This window comes from Mesoplodon mirus (assembly GCF_964341445.2).
Source record: "Mesoplodon mirus genome assembly, contig: SUPER_3_unloc_1, whole genome shotgun sequence".
Classification (NCBI taxonomy): domain Eukaryota; kingdom Metazoa; phylum Chordata; class Mammalia; order Artiodactyla; family Ziphiidae; genus Mesoplodon; species Mesoplodon mirus.
The window spans coordinates 5,383,808-5,396,807 of NW_028295818.1; positions in this window are offsets into that span (position 1 = coordinate 5,383,808).

A 13,000-nucleotide genomic window follows, 5' to 3' on the forward strand; every position below is an offset into this window, starting at 1 on the left:
TGTAACAAATTACTACCAACCACATGTCTTAAAAACAACAGAAATTTACTGTTTCACACTTCTGGACGGTGGAAGTCTGGAGTCAAGCTGTAGGCCCGGCTATGCTCCCTATGAAAGATCTAGAAAATTATTCTTCCTTGCTTCTTTCTAGCTTTTGGTATTTTCTGGAACTCATTGGTTTTCCTTGTCTTGCAGCTGTATCATTTCAATCTCTGCTTTCATTATCACGGGGCCTTCTTTCCTCTGTGTCTGTGTATCCAAACTTCCCTGCTCTTATAAAGACAACAGCCATTGGGTTAGGGCCCACAGTAATCCCATATAACCATATCTTAACTTGAGACCCTATTTCCAAATAAGGACACTGTCACAGGTACTGGGTGTTAGAGATTTAATATATAACTGGGGGGACACAAACCCACAATAGGGCTGAACAGATGAGAGCAGGAGGAAGACAGAATCAGTGAATTTGAAGACAGGTTAACTGAGTTCCAGTCTGATGAACAGTAAGTTAAAAAAAGGGGGGGATAGGGAAGAAAAATGAACAGAGCCTTATGAGACCTGGGTAATACTATCAAGCATACCAACACATGCATAAAGAAGAGTCCCAAAAAGACATGAGAGAGAGAAAGGGAGGCCATGTGAAGTATTAGCCAAAATCTCACCAAATTTGATGGAAAACACAATCAATATTCAAGAAGTTCGATGGACATCAAGTTGAATAAGCCCACATCACAATAAAATGGTTCAAGGTCAAAGACAAAGAGAGAATCATGAAAGCAACAAGAAAGAAGTGACTAATCACGGGCAAAGGCTCCCCACTAAGTTTAAGGGTCGACTTTCATTAAAAATCATGGAGAACAGAAGGCAGTGGGATGACGTAGTAAAAGTACTAAAACAGGGAATTTCCTGGCAGTCCAGTGGTTAGGACTCCACGCTTTCATTGCAGAGGGGCCGGGTTCAATCCCTGGTTGGGGAACTAAAATCCCACAAGCTGTCTGCAGCGTGGCCAAAAAAAAAAAAAATGAAGTGCTGAAAGACATTGACTGTCAACCAAGAATTCTCTAGTAGAGATGCCCTTCAGTAATGAAGAAGACATTAAGACATTCCCAGATAAATAAAACCTGAGAGAATCCATTGCTATCATCAGGCCTATAAGGAATATGGAGTCCTTTAGGCTGAAATGAAAAGACAACAGAGTAACGCAAATCTACATGAAGAAATTGTTACATATGTAAATATAAAAGAAAGTGTAAATATAAGTACATAAGATGTATATAGTACAAACATATAAACAATGTACTATTTTCTTCTATCTGCTTAAAAAGGACACTTACAAGAATATAATAATCTACATTGCTGAACACACAATGTATAAAATATGTAATTTATATGACAATAACAGTATACAGAAGGGTACATGGAACAGATCCACAGATGAGTAAAGTCTCTGTAAGTCACTGAAATTAATTTGGTATTAATCCAAATTAGAATGCTATAAATTAAGATGTTAATTGTCCCCAGGGAAACCACTAAGTCTATAACCCAGAATCTATAGTAAAAGAAACAACATGGGAATTAAATTGGTACACTAGAAAATAACCAGCACAAAAGAAAGCAGCAATGGAGGAATATTAGAACAAAAAGATATAACTCATACAGAAAACAGATGGCAAAATGACAGATTTCAATGCTACCTGATTAGTGATTAAATTAAATGTATTCATACATAGTTTACAGACTCCAATAGGCAGACATTGGCAGAATGGATAAAAAGCTATGATCTAGCTATATGCCATCTACAGAGTTGCACTTTAAATTCAAGATACAAAGAGATCTAAAGAAAAAAGATGGGAAAACGTATATCAAGCAAATATTAACCAAAAGAGAATTAGACTGGCTTTATCATATAAGGCAAAAAAAACATTATGGCAATTTTTTTCTAGAGACAAGTAAGGACATTTTAGAGTGACAAAAGGGTCCATTTCTCAAGGAGGAAACATTATAAACATTTTGCACTTAACAAGATAGTTCCAAAATACGTGAAGCAAAGTGACAGAATTGAAAAGAGAAACAGACTCCTCAACAATAATAGTGAGAAACGTCAATACTCAACTTTCAGTAGTGGAGAGAATCTGTTATTTCTTGGGATTCTCACATCAGCACTGTGGGGTGGACAGAGTAGGGGCTGTGGCCCATATTTTACGGTTCAGGGCACTGAAATTTAGAGAGATTGAGTAACTTGCCCAGAGTCACAACACTGAGGAGTGATGGGTCTGAGGCAGGGGAGGGAGTTGATTCCCTGGGGATAGAGATTCCTGAACACGTGGACATGAGATCATGCCCTGGATACACAAACCAAGAGCTCTCCTCACTCCCTTTCCCACATCCTCCTGCCCCAAGGATGCTGCAGGGAGACAGCTGATACTCGGAGGAGGTACCAGGCCCAAGAGAATGGCTCAAATCGGGACCCACCTCCTGGCTCTACGTTTCAATCCCTGACCCCAAATACAATGCCTTTCCCCCAAATGAAGACCCCCTGATGGAGCGGGATATCCAAATATGTGTGCATCTCCCCTCCCTTCCCCCTCAGCACTGGATTCTAGCAGCTGATTTGCAGTGAGACTTCCTGGTGGTCAGGTGACCACCCTGAATTACCAGTAGTCTACTTGACTCCCTAACGACTCAGAACCCAGGACATTCCAAACCAACTGCCCACATGACAGTTGCACAGAGAACTAGCATCATCTTCAACTGACCAAACCTGGATGATGAGCAGTTAATATTCATTATCTGGGAACAGGGTCTACTGGGCTGGTGTTTTGGTGGCTTAACAGATGAAGTTTACAGCCCCCCAGGGTCTCACTGACTAGAAACTGCCCAGTCATCTGAGCAGCTTGGACTAAGCCCTGGCTAAGAGCGGGCAGTGGCTGCATGGGCTCTGAGTGGGCACCTTCCCTGCCCAACCCTCCCTCAGCCAGATCCAGGCTCTGCTGTACAAACTACAGCCATTACTCCTGAATCTACTTACTGGTATTATTTCCACAGTACCTTCGGTGGAGTGGTTAGTGGGGGTGCTATTTGTGTCTGTACCCTGTTGTTTGGCCAGATGCTGATTCTGATGTGTCTGAACCACCGCTGCGGATGGCCAACAGATTATCTTGATCGCAGAAGGTATTCTTGTGCATCCTGTGTTTGATTCCTTTATAATCTTCCTTTTCTTCTTGGTACCCAAGTCATGATCCTGGAAAACACAAGAAAAATTGAGAGAACTATTGATATGTTGCTGGGAGAAGACCATGAGGAGGTGCCAATTCATTCCCAGGTCACACGTCTGTTCTCTTTGTTCACCAGCCTCTTAGGGGAGCCAAGTGAATCAAAGCTGGGCTTGAGAAGAGGGTGTTGCAATGTGGTGTGCACTTAAACTAGCCAGCAGGCTGACTGCACGGGGACATGACTTTATTTAGTGAGATAATATAGAAAGGGAGCACAGCACAGTGACCAACAGAGTGGGGGCTGGTGCCTGATGGTCTGGATTCAAATCATACCAGAAGCCACGTGAACCTGGGAAAGTTATGCAGACCCTCTGTGCTCACTTCCTTGTTCTGTGATAATGGAAATGTTAATAGGGCCCACTTACTAGTATTACATGATGAAGCTTAATACAACAAATCAGGTAGACCCTGACGAAAAATGATGGGTACTTCATAAGTGCTACCTAAGTGTTCAAATAGTAAATGTCTGGAAGAATAAGCAAGAAATGTGGTAGTGTTGCCTCCAGAGAGGGGACCTGGATGCCACAGGGCAGGGGAGCAGGGAAGGTTATGGGTGTGATGCTTTAGAGCTTGTGAAGAATATCTGTTATCATCTCCTGTGATCCCCACATCAGCCCCGTGGGGAACTCACGGCAGGTGCTGTGATCCATATTTTATGGTACATGGCACTAAAATGTTGAGATTTTAAGTGACTTTCCCAGAGTCGCAAAGCTGATGACAGATGGATGTGGGACAGGAATGTAGTTGGTTCCCTGGGACAGAAATCACTGAACCCCTGAATCCTCTAGATGGTGCCCTGGACTCCTGAGCCCAGGGCTCCCCTCCCTCCATCCCCCCAATCCTCCTGCCTGCCCCATGGTTGCTCCAAGGACAGGAGGGGTCTGAGCCAACAGGAGGGCCCATGCCTGATCCAGCTGCCTCCCTTACATGTTGATCCCTGACTCCACAGCTGTTAAATATCCCTGAAAGAGGGTCCCTTGAAGGATCAGGGGGTCCCATCTACGACCCTCCTCCCTCAGCATCTTCACACACCGGGTGAGCCTCCTGGTGGTTTGACCAGTGGTTGGCTTGTCTCCACGTGGCCCAGAGGCCTGGTCTCTCCAAGCCAGCTGCCCACATGGCACATCTCTAACAAATTAGCTTGGTCTTCAACAACCAGCCCTGGATGCACAGTTAGTGCTGATTAATGAGGACAGTGGCCTGCTGGGCTGTGCTTGGTGGTTTAGTGGGTGAAGCTGGCGTGCCCCACTGTCGCCTGACTATTGATGTGAGCAACTGTCTGAGTAGCCTGGGCTACAGCCCGGCTGGGGAGGGGCCGTGGCTGCACCGGCTCTGAGGGCGCACCTTCCCTGCTCATCCTTCCTCATCAAAATCCAGCCCCTACAAACTCCTCATCCATCCCTAGACCCTGCAGTGGCACAGGAGAGAGGCCCATGTCCTCCTAGAGGGACCCCTCCATAGCCACAGCCTAGAGATCCCATCCCAGGACTGTCTCTGAGGATGACCCAGGCCCTCCCAATCTCTGTCACCAAATGTTCATTCCACTAACCCGATGGCACTGTCCCTTCTCTCCACGCAAACACCCAGTGATCCTGTCCACATCAACCACTGGAAATACTGCCATGAAATCCCAGTTTCCTTCCTTTCTGAAAACCTCTAGATTTAGACTGCTAACATTTGCTTTTGGATTTTGACATTGACATTCAGAAGTGTTTAGCCTGTAATTTCTCCTGTCCTGTAATATCTGCTGCTGGTATGACATCAGTATTCTCCTGGTCCGATGAAAGCAGTGTGGGTGTGTTCCCTCTGTATCTGTTCTCTGGAAGAGTGTGTAGGAGACGGGCATCATTTCTGTCTTAAATGTTTGGTAGAAATCAGAGGAAGCCACCTGGGCCTGAAGTTTGTTTTGCGGGGAAATTTTTTTGCATCTCTTTCTAATTGAAGTTTACTTGGTGTATTGTACAGGGCACAGATCTTAAGTGTAGAGCTTTATGGTGTCTTGTAAATATAAACACATCTATTACCAACACCCAGTTCAATACACAGGACATCCCCAGCACCCTCACAGCCCCCTGTAGAAGGGGAGAAGAATAAGTGCTAACTTATTCGGTTCTAAGAATGAAATCAGTTACTCCGTGTATATTCCAAGTGCAGTGATTTACACACAAATAACTCAAAATTAGTGTGGCAGCACAATCAGAAAGTAGTGGAGGGCGCTGGAGGGCTGGGAGAATCCAGTCCCTTTGGGATTTCCGCTGTCGAGGTCTGGGGCCAGAGTAAGGAAGCTGAGAGGAGCTTCTCAGAAGCATCTGGGCTTTTACAGAGGGAAAAACTACTGCTCCCCAGAGTGGAGCGCCCATTGTAATTCACTGAGCCCTCCCTTTGCGGAGAGTGCTTTTCTATACTTGTGTGTTATTTTACATAGAAATGTTTAAAAAATAAACCAAGGAGGAGATCAATTTTGCTTGATGTAAGAGCCTCCAGTGTTAAAAATAAAACATATATCTAAAATTAATGCTAAATCTGTACAGCTCTGACAGGAAGTAACCGGCACTCACTAGCTGACTCAGGAGCGGAGGGGGAGCAGAGAGGCGGCCCTCCTTCCTAGGCCTCGTGTCTCATTTAAGCTGCCAGACACTGCACAAGCTCCATCCCCTCTGAGTCTCAGGCTGAGGCCTCCAGGTCACGGTCTTCACAGGTGTCAGACCAGAACCTGCCACACAAAGGCAGGGACTGGAATCAGTGGGGAGGTGGGCTCCCTGGGGTCGGTGTGTGGGGCCCAGGGGGCTACTCAGACCCTGGAAGTGACTTTGGGCCCTGACATCCACAGGGCTCACATCCTCAGGGCACTGAGGCCTGTTTGCTGCTCTTTGCCAAGTGTGTTCTGGTATAAGAGAGAGATGTCCTACAGGGGCGATTTAACCTGGGCATTTGGCTGGGCGGCGTTCAAGTGACTGGTCCCCTGAACAGTGAAAGTGATGCAGAGGAAAGGGGAGGCCCTGGGGCTCCAGGGTGAAAAGTGTGGGTCCCTCTCACCTGGGCACTGTGAGGAGTGGGAGGTCTGATGACACAGGTGGGAGTAGTGACCCTGTCCCTCCAGCCCACACACAACACGGCCCATCATGAGACCAGCACAGTGGAAGTGGGCAGAGAACCGTAATGTTCCCTTTTCCCCTAATACTCATTTTTCTTTCTTTAACACCCCAGCCAAACTTGCCAGTGCTTTTTAATTAAAAAATATCCTGATGATCACTGCTTTGTGACCGCCTGGAGGGGTGGGATAGGGAGGGTGGGAGGGAGGGAGATGCAAGAGGGAAGGAAAAAAAATAAAAATAAAAATATCCTGATGCTGTGGTAATAGAATCATAAATTTTATAGCTTTGCTATATCCCAACATGAAAAGTTTACAGAAGACACTGCCTTTCAGAGTGTAATAAAACCAGATGTATTTGTTATTTAATTTTAAGGTCATAATTAATTTGGAATCCTGGTCCTTCAATTCATCCTAAATGAGCATTGCCTTGAATTGCCTTCATTTTTTGTGTGTGTTGTATTCAATTTTTACACATCTATGAAAAATCTATAGAACCTCAGGTTGAGAAATGGTGCCATGAGGTGACCCAGGCCTTGCAGTGGGGCTCCACAGAGGCTGAGGGGTCCCCAGTCCCCAGGGGTTGGGAAAATCCCGGCCAGGTGTGGATCCTGCAGTGTCCCCTACTGGATACCAGGGCTACCGCGTGCCCACAGGGACGCAGCAGCGCTGGGCCAGGTGAGCTGTCTTCTTGCATGAGAAGAAGCCCCGGTGCCTCTGTCCTCCTCACCCTTTCCCCAGGAGGCCTGAACTGGGGGGTACCAAGGCCACTCCAGATATCTCACCACACCTGGTGATTAACTGGGGATGTTGCCTGCTGACCTTGGCGGGTTGGGAGGGCAAGGCTGGGTCCTGCAGAGGGAGATGTTGAACCTCACCAGGGACACTCTTTACAAAGAACACAATGTGAACACCACCACCAGGAGTGATGTATGTGGTGACCCCACAGACGCCTCCGGCCCCCCTCTAAACATAAGAGCCTGGCATCTTCAGGGGTTCTATGGAACGGGGACCGTTACCTGGCGAGATGCACTCAGGTCATCCTCCAGTTGCCTGCGCAGATTACCACCATTCTCTTGTCTCCACCTTTTTGTTCACACGCAGTGGTGACCACCTCCGTGCTCTTTTCTGGCTTTTGGGTTTTCCTGAAGCGCCAAAAAAAAAAAAAAAGTCAGGGATGGTAAGGGAAGCACATACACTTAGTTGCCTTCTGCTCTTCCTCCTACCCTCTCCACGCTCACATTTCCTCTTCTTGTTCTTCCTCACCCTTTTACTTCATCCCTTCTCTTGAATCCAGGACGAGAGAATTTCTTTTTTTTTTAATTGGATGAGTCAGTCTTCTTTTATTTATTTATTTATTTTTAACATCTTTATTGGAGTATAATTGCTTTACAATGGTGTGTTAGTTTCTGCTTTATAACAAAGTGAATCAGCTATACATATACATACATCCCCATAACCCCTCCCTCTTTTGTCTCCCTCCCACCCTCCCTATCCTACCCATCCAGGTGGTCACAAAGCACCGAGCTGATCTCCCTGTGCTATGCATGCAGCTGCTTTGCACTAGCTATCTATTTTACGTTTGTTAGTGTATATATGTCCATGCCACTCTCTCACTTTGTCACAGCTACACTTCCCCCTCCCCATATCCTCAAACCCATACCGTTTTTATGTTAAGTTATATTCTACATGTAGCTGGAAAAATGTTAAAATATTTTAAAGAACTGCACATCTATTTTTGAAGCTGATTTGTCTGTTCAAGGCTTGCTAGCACTTTATCCATCTCAGTACTACTTCACTTAGTAAACAAATGCAGTTGCCATAATTGCTGCATATGTGTCTGTGTTCCCTTCTAGGTTATATGTTTTTGAAGTTAGAAACTATATTTATATCACAGCCCCTATGTATAGCACAATATCCATTGCTAATTCAGATTGTGTTTTAAGATATGAGACAAAATTTAAGACTTTTATTATAGTCATAAACATCTAGCAAACCAACCAGAAAATAAAAGCTAATTTTCAATTGGTTGTCCAAGAACAAAAAAGAGAGGAATACCTAGTGCAAAACCATATCTCTAATAACTACTGTTGGATTTAGAGCACACACATGCTAACCTTATTTTAAAATATCTTCTTATCAAAGATTTGAGGTTGAACCTGAAAAAAATATATCAGAAGTGAAAATAATTATGTGGTCTGACCAGCCTGGATCACACAAATTAAGTGTACACTATATATAAAGTAGATAAACTACGAGGTCCTACTCTATAGCACAGGCAACTATATTCAATACCTTGTAATAACCTATAGTGGAAAAGGATCTGAAAAAGAAATATATATATATATACATACATATATATATATATATATATATATATATATATCTGAATCACTTGGCTGTACACCTGAAACACAACACTGTCAATCAACTATACTTCAAGTAAAAAACAAAACAAAACAAAACAAAACAAAGTAAGTGTAAAGGGAAGTATAGATTTATAAATTCACCTCTGATATCCAATGGACCAACTGAAAGACAACAGAAACTACAACTTTCTAGGAGACAGGACATGGCTAGCAAACCAGGCCGTTACCCTCGGTAATGGTCATACCTGCCAAAAAATATACAGACTAGCCTGCATTCATGAATACATAGGTATTCTTCACTTATCTGGCATTATTAGGCAATGAGGTATTGTATGTTAGGAGAAGTTTTTTTTAAATGACAAATTTAAGAGGAGTTATTTTAACCTTCACTCGGTAATTTTTTTCTAAAATTAAGAAATGTATCCACTGGTGTATCTAATGTTTCCGTGATAACTCGGGGTCATCAGTTCAATCAACGTTTGCATGAATAATGCAAATGGAAACAAGACAGGCATGCTTAATGAAACTGAAAATGACATAGCACTGGCTGGAATAACTGATGAGAGAGCAAGAAAAAAACAAAAATGAAAACAAACCGTGATCAAGAAACAATCAGTCAAGTTCTGACTTTCTGTAGTTAGTTTCAAAAAGAGATATCACAAATCCCAGCGAGAGACTCCAGCACCATTAGCTGTCTTTCTCCTTTGTTTCCACCTTCCTTTCCTTTTCCTTCTACCCTAGATTGTTCCAGGAAATGTTTATAGCTGCTTCCAAGACAAATGCTAATACTTACTTTCTCTCACACAAACTTCACAATATGTCACGTGATAAATAGTGTGGAGGTAAAAGACAATTCATCACAGGGACATCTCCTATGAAAATAAAATTAGAAACTAGCTTCTAAACATGCAGAGAGAAGGGCGTGGTGTCAGGCACTAATTTCCTTGCAAATTCCTCTCCATTTCTAATAGACGTTCTTATTTACCAAGATCCCTTTTTATTGGTGTCCTATTCCAGACTGCTCCACTCCGCCCATCCTCATCCTGTAAAATACATTCACACTCTTTTGTGACCCTACTTATTTGCCCATTAAATAATCAATCATAGAATTGTCGGAATTAAACATAGCGTGAAATTAAAATACTGGAGTCACTTGGAGGGTTTAAGCAGCTCCACCAGAAAATACTGGGCATGGATTTAAAGAGGCTGTGCGGGATTTGCTCTTGTCCAAGTTCTTTCTCAAGAAGTATCTGAAATAAGCCTAAATTCAGAGTTAATCAGATTGGCCTGCTTTCTCAGGGGGACTGGAATTCATTGTTCTTTCCCCTCAACTCCCTGATGTTAATGGCACTTTCCAGAGATGAGGTGGACTTCTCTGCCTACTGCAGAAGCTCAGTTCCCCCCGGGCCCACTTCCTGTCTGAATCCCACACCTGAGGCCAGATGCCAGCCTTCCCAGAACATTCGTGGTCTCATTTCAGTTTTTGACCTGCTCAGATTGAGTCCCTGTAGACTCTTTCTCAGCTTGAAACCTGATCTTCAACCCCTTTCCCTGACCTCGATGGTTACCTTCCTACTTTAGGTCTCAGGTGCTTTAGCTATAAAATGATATAGTTGCCCTTAATTCTAAAGTCTTCTTTCTAAAGCTCTGCAATGTGGTGGCTCCTTGAAAATGTTTCTCTTTGCTGGTTTTAATTTTGTAGAGAATTAAAACCACAGCTACTCTAAAAGACAGTAAGTTACATTGGATAAGGAAAGTGTGTTTTTGTAGTTAGATTAACAGGGATAGAAGACGACTTAGTATGTTTTAACATACTCATGATCCATTCTCGGGAGAGTCAGGGGAAGAAGGGGAAGGGAGTTAATAAAATACCAAATCATTGTGACAAATTAAGTTAACCAAGATGTAGCTGATTAGTTACTACTTGAATAAGCCACACATATCCAATTCAAGTTTTCCTTTATTTTTCTAAGAAGGGATCCCAGTGAACTGAGTCCCATGTTCAGTAACTCCACACTCAATGGCTTAGTCTTTAAAAACTGTTATGTTGCTGGAAGAATAAATATTTCCCATCAGTCCTAATTGATGTTCAGCTATCACGTACATTTGAAATAAATTTATTACTTTTCCTGATCTCAGTGTAATACATTCCAAAGGGGGCAAAGAGCACACGAAAATTTATGAAGTCTCTATCTTCTACACTAAAGTGTGTAATAAATTACATACTATTTGTCCGTGAAATTCACAAGCCATAGAAATCACACCATTAGCAATGTATACAGTGGTAAACAGGTAATGATAATGATATAAAACAAAATAGACTGTGTATGTTGGCACTGCAGCCAATAAAGTAATCATTAAATGCATTCATATGCATCTATGCTAGTTAAGCTCTTTGAGGGCAATTGCTATGAATTCTACATACCTGTCAGGATATTATATAAAGCCCAGTTTCTATGGCCTTTATTCAAAGATGCTGAGAAAGGGTTACTGTGGGTAAATTCAGACCTTTTCTCAATATAGAATTTGGTCAAAATGCATTCTGAACAACAAAATTTCACACTGCTTTCAATTTTCCTACACTAATTGCCACCTCAACAAATGCAGGATTAAGTATAATGGATTATAAGAAGTTAGAAAGGAAAGATGGAAGAAAAGAAGGAAGGTAGAAAAAAGGTGGGTATGGAGTACTTCAACATTTATGTAAAGAGTGGACCTAAAACTAACCTGAGGTTACCCTAAACTATTAGCGTATGATATAGAAGCGTAAGTGAAAAAATAAAAAAAAAAACAGCAAGGAAAACTCAAAGATTCTTTGTTTTTTCACTTTACTGCATATACACATCCATCTTAAACAATCTATATGCTTATATCCAATAAGAGAGCATTGTTTTGCAAGGCTATTTGGGTTCTATCAGCATATAAAGGTTGGACAACTCAACTTTAGCAGAGTTAGCCTTCAGGTGAATAATTGCTTCTTTCAGGTTGTGAGCATTTCAATTTTCCACAAATGTTTCCCAAAAAATGAAAACTGAAAGAGTCCTAGGACAGCGTCCTTTAGAAGTTTTATAGTATCAAGGTTTTTGGAGGAAGAGTATCCTTGTCAATTATCAACACAATGATTCCAAGCAGGTCAATTTATGCTGAGAATATTATATAACAGAACCCACTTCACCTCCATTATACTGAAAATGATCTTCCTTACTTCAACCTTGTGCTTCTTAGTAAAGTTGAAAATACTGAGCCAAGAACAGACAGTGACAATGCCAGAGACTCAGATGTACCTATAAGGTGCCTTCAGACAACATCAGCCACCCAGGCTAAAGTCCTGGTTTAAAACATCCCAACATGAATGAATCTCAAAAACCATATGCTGAGCAAGTGAAGCCAGATCAAAAGGGCACCTACTGTATTATTCAACTTACATGAAATTCTAAACTGGGCAAAATTCATCTCTAAAGATAAAAATCAGATCCGTGGTTGCCTTGGGGTGGGAGACGGGGATACTTTTGCAAAAGCCTAGGAGGAAACTTTCTAGGGTTTTAGAATTGTTATCTATCTTTATGGGGGTGGTAGTTATACAAATGTATACATTAATTAAAAGTCACTGAACCGTTGACTAAAAATGTCTGCATTTTATTGTGTGTAAATGATACCTTAATAAGGTTGATTGCAAAATGAACCAAAAACAAAACAATGCAGAGGAAGTACCTCTCAAGACCTCAAAGGAAATACACTGTTTTCTTCCAGGGTACCAGATTGGAAATGAGGCACTGGTCTGTTCTACCCTCAGATTATCCCGAGGATTATCTAGTCTATTTTAAAGCACTAGAGTCTCCTATCAGAAAATCTCACCCCATGTTAAATTACTTTGATTTCTTCTCTGCCTCTTCTCCCAACACAGTGAAGTCATTTACGGAAGAAAAACCAGCTTTTTCCAACTTTGCATCATCACATATTCTTTCCAAATCTATTATTTATGGAATAAAATTTAGCTACACTTTGTAAAAATCTAGCTTTTTGAGCCTTACAAATCTTAACAGTTAACCTATTGCCTCCATTGGAATTTTGAAAAAAAAATATTTTGAAAATGAATAGCTGAGATTTGACATTTTTGTGTTTTGTGATTTTCTCTTCACCTAAGAGAGAAGTGAGTAGGAATGAGAAACACATACATAAAGAAAAAGCAAATTATCTTGCTGCCTTTGCATGGTTATAATTTATAGGAGGCCCTTTTTAACAATAATCTATTATCAGGGTCAATAAAA